The sequence below is a fragment of the Uranotaenia lowii genome, chromosome 3 (assembly GCF_029784155.1).
Source record: "Uranotaenia lowii strain MFRU-FL chromosome 3, ASM2978415v1, whole genome shotgun sequence".
NCBI classification, from domain to species: Eukaryota; Metazoa; Arthropoda; class Insecta; order Diptera; family Culicidae; genus Uranotaenia; species Uranotaenia lowii.
The window spans coordinates 23,517,292-23,522,136 of NC_073693.1; the positions used below are offsets into that span (position 1 = coordinate 23,517,292).

The 4,845-nt window shown below is 34.6% G+C and overlaps 1 long non-coding RNA gene across 1 annotated transcript; it reads right to left on the reverse strand.

Moving 5' to 3' along the window:
* Positions 1-1,830: 1,830 nt before the first annotated feature.
* LOC129757953 (uncharacterized) lies at positions 1,831-2,545 on the reverse strand. Its single transcript, XR_008739861.1, has 3 exons — positions 2,394-2,545; positions 2,213-2,331; positions 1,831-2,152 (listed from the first exon to the last, which is right to left on the reverse strand). It is a non-coding gene; the product is annotated as an uncharacterized LOC129757953 (long non-coding RNA).
* Positions 2,546-4,845: the final 2,300 nt, after the last annotated feature.

Sequence of the window (4,845 nt, forward strand, 5' to 3'; positions counted from 1 at the left end):
GAAGTTCCGAATCGATCTATGACAAATGATGCCACTGTCTTTCAATTTATTTTTTTTTATCTGATATGTTTTATGTAATTGAATCTTTAAATCCTAATTGGACAAAATTTAATCCAGATGTTATAAAAGTGTATTCAAATGAACTGCCGTGTTACGCCGAAGTGACGTATAAACCATTTTCGTTTTAAGCGAATAAAAGCGATTTTCTCTTTTTCCTCTTTATTCGTTAATCTGAGACTTTTCATAAAATGTGATCTGTAGAATTCATGCATAGATAGATGACAAATGCAGCCTTTTGAAACACAACTCTTTATTTTGCGTAAAATTCGTATAATTACTTTAAATGGATATGCGTCAGTTCGGCGTATAAACGTTTGTTTTGATGAGACGATTCTCCGTCGGAGTGACGTTTATCCTTAGTCTTTTCGTGCAGTTGGAACAAATTTCGTTCTTAGTTAAAGTGGCCAGTGCGTTGGATCTTCTTAAATTGTATTCGAGTGAGGAAGAAAATTTTAGTGAAGCTGTCGGAGAAACTTCTCAAGGTATGTGTTTCTTTGTAAATAAAAAACAATTTCCGTTTGTTCGTTTGTGAGTTTTGTTTTATTTGACCTCAATTGCCCTCAGCCCTAGTTTTAGCGTTAAGATAAGACCTAGAGAACTGAAATTCGGTATAAGTGGGTGCTAATTATTACCAGGAATGAAGACAAATGTCAGATTTGTAGATGACTCATAATGTTTTACATTGGATTTAGCTGAAAATTGACATACAGTTGCGTTCAAAAAAGAATGAATTTGCGCGAAGCGGCGTACCCACTTCCAACTTTGACAAGCTGCCATTTTTCTCTCGGTTGATATTTTTTCATGAAATTTTCACACAATTTAGTTCAACTATCTAATTAACGCTCTACGAAATTTGAAGTCTTTTCAATGACTGGAAACAAAGATACAGCTATTCCCGTAAAAAAGGGAAATTCAGAATTGTTTTATTAAATATGCTGTATCTTTGACAATTTTCATAGGAAAATCTTGAAATTTGGTCCAAAGATGTAAAAATGTTTGATCTAGTACCAAGCCAAGTTTCGTTAAAATCAATGAACATGATAAAAAATGGTGCCGGGTAGAAAATGAGGTTCATTGGACCAAATTTCAAGATTTTTCAATGAAAATTGTCAAAGATACAGCACAATATTGTTGCTTGACAAACAAACTTACCACAAACAAATTTCTTTGTAACAAAAACAACGCAAAATTAATGAAGAATTAGTTTTGTTCTACAAATGTTAAATAATTCCTCGAATTTTTTTTAATTAATGTAGATGTCGACGTTTGCATTCAAATTTTATTCTTCTAACTTTATAACTTCTTTGTTTGAGAACCTTTTATTCTGAGGAAAGGGGGAGGGGGGCGGGGTGGCTTTTTTATTCTATTCTAAACCGATTGTCATGTTAAAATATGATTTTTTACAAATCTGAGGAATGTCGCCTGTAAATTATACGGGTTATTGAAATTGTTCTGTATCACTTTCAAAAACGCATGGATATACGTCACTTCGGCGTATAAATCGCACTTTTGGCGCTTCGTTTTTATCGATTTTCTCAAAAACTGTTTGATATTTTCTAGATTCGTTGAAAGCATTTGATAGCTCATAGAAAAACGCACACAATAGCGTCAAAAAGTCAAAATCGAAAAAAATGGATATACGTCACTTCGTCATATCACGGCAGTGAAGTACTCGTTCCTTGCATTTCAAAGTGTGAATAAGTTTGCTAATGAAAAATAAAAGTTTTCGACTTCATTTTATTTATTCATTTTATTATACTCAGATAACAGTACTTTGAAAAATGATTTCCAACCGCGAATTTCTTTTAAAAAAAATCCGTAAATAGCAAAAATTTATAAACGAAACGATACTCGTCGGCTCGATGCAACAGAACCAATCGGTGTTAGTAGGTTAGGCATCTGCTTGCAGACAGCTGAATCCAGATGTTCTGCGTCCTGGATCATTACGTTGCAAGAATGTCTACATGATCGCTCCTCATGCCAGAATATTCATCATGAACTTTTTAGGGAATAAATGGCCGCTGGACATTTGAAGATGGGTACTTAGCGGATTGGTCACCAATTTGTAGAACAAAAATGGAATCACTTCCGGCTGAAAGAGGTTTCTGCTAGTTGAAAAAGTTCAGTTAATTTATTTAACCTAACAAATTACCGTTCATCCAGTCTTCAGGACTCAGTGCAGCGGCTGATTTGACATGAGTGCAAGAAGGTTCAGGAATCGCATGTACTGTCATTAATTTTTCGACTATAAACAGGTCACCAACAAAAATCCTACAAAGGAAAATTGAAATGGCATTAGACTTAATACACCACAAACACGGATCATTACTTACCTCTAAATTCTCCAGGGCATCGGTTGCATCTTCCGTTTTTTGTCGGTGCAGCTTAAGGTCAACACTTCCGTTTAGATTTTTTGCCCCGAAAAACAGGAGCCGTAAAATAAGTAACCGAAACCCAAATAAAAGTTAAAAACTAGCGTAGTTGACTGCTGTGATTGATTTTAAAACATTTCAAACATGAAAGCGCACCCAAGTTTAAAGTTGAACTCTGCGCTTGAGTTTGAATATGTTCACATCAAAGCATGTTCAACACGCACTTTACCAGTAGGGTTCAGGTGTGTTTAAAACTTTTGTACACATCGCACATGGGTTGCTCCGTGAAGACTGTTCTTATTTCCTCTATGGAACTGGTATTTCCAGAGATTTTGATGAAAATAAAAAACTTGTAAAAGAAATTTTCTGCTGAACAGCTTTGTCGATGATCGTAATTTTGTATCTTTTAACAGAAAAGTTCTTAAGCTTATTAGATTATTTATAAATAGGTCACTTTCATTTGGTTATGACTAATACCGTTTTTTTACCTGGAGGCAAACTAGAGGCAACCTAGGTTCGCTCTAACTGCTGTCATCGTGCTCATTTATTGCTCGAGAGGCAACCTAGGTTCGCTCGAAAAATGGACGGAGTCGCCCTGAGAAGAAAGTCAGTTTTGCGAGAAGTTCACCGATACTCTCAATGTTGTTGTCAAAACATTAAACAGCTGTTTTTGGCTGAAAACAAAACAGTTGAAATAATGAACGGGAAAATGATTATTGTGATTTTGAACCTCTCAGCCAAGCAAATTCGTACTATCTGCTGTCCAGTGCAATCCGGACACGAAAAAAGGCAATCCGGATGTGAAGAACCGAATGAAGAACTCCAGAAGGGAGAACAAAATGACAGCTTCATGTAAACATTGCGCTCGTTCTCACGCACACCTAAGTATGGAATAACTCGAAACCCGAAAGTCGTTTTTTTATTCTGACGGTTCCAGAGCCAAATCCGGAATCAAAAAAAAAAATACGCCATAAGTTTCTAATAATCGGACATGCAAAATTTTTACAGCGTTGTGTTGCCTGTGAAAAGTACTATCCTGCCTATTTTTTTTCAAAATTGTATACCCACGCTTTGTCAAGATATTTAAGATGCAAAAAATGCCAATTTTCTTCAAAATCCATCATTATGGAATCAAAAGCTAAGAAAAAATTTTTGTATACCAAAAATCACAATGTTTGAGTGATGAAAAAGTATAAAAACACTATCAATAATGTTCACAAAGCTCAAAACAAGTGTGATAGTGAATTAAAAAAACAACGGTTAAAAATAATTAGGGAATTCAAGGCTCATTCCAGCTTTTTAAATTATGAATAAGCAATAAATTCAGTGTAGATCCCTGAAATTTACAGAAAATTTGTCCCTGAGAGGCTAGAAGTGGTGCCCAGCAACCAATCATGTAAATTAAACCTCAATTTTCGACAAATTTTTGATAGCTCCGGAGCTCGTAAGCTCTGGTTGGTGTCGAGGCAATGCGTAAGAAAAGTTTTGATGAACGACAAAACTTGTAAAATAAATAACGTGTCACAAGTTATGGCAGCTGAATTCTGTAACATCTCTGCTTCTGACAAAATTCTGTTGTTTTAGGAAAAATATTATGATTTGGAAAGACTCCTGTGGAAAAATAAAAATATTTGTTACGAAAAAATTGGATTTTGATGTATTCAAAAGCCTAAAAAAGAAGCCTTTTTTTTAAATGCGCAATTCACTATCTCAGCTAATCGATTTAACTTTTATTTGAGTGTTGTGATTATTTTTTTGTTTTTGTCTGATTTTGCCAGCTGAAATTTAATACAAACTTTTTTTAGTTGCTCAAAAATAATCAAATTTTTGTTGATTTCAAAACAGTTGGATGCACCCAATCATCTTCAATTTTTGTCAAATAAGAAGCATTGATCAAAACAGTAGCGGAAATTGAAAAGGAAGAGTGCAGTCACCTAAATCAACGATTTCATGAAATATTACCGGAAAAATCTGATAAATCATAACATATCTGAAAAATACTGTGCACCAACCGATATGGGATATTAGACTGAGTCGATTTGGGGTCATTTTCGAATTTCTCGAACCCTGGGGTCTCAAAAGCTTCGTTTTGGTCCAAAACTCATCCATGATTTTTTGCAGAATTTTAAAGTAACGTTTACATGAGTAAATTTGGACTTTTAGGTTTGTATGGGAAAATTGAATATTTTGTACTGAAAAATCAACATCATTTTTGTTTCTTCTGTGCAACCGAGCCAGCTGGTGGTTTTTGTGCCAATTTATAAATTTCTTACAGGAAATTTTCCGCTAAACAACTTTGTCGAAGACCGTAAATTCGTATCTTATTGCACAAAAAAGTTATTAGCTGTTTAACAGGGGTATGTCTTTTGGCATTGATAAACAATAAATTCAATTGACACCACTGCTTGTGCCC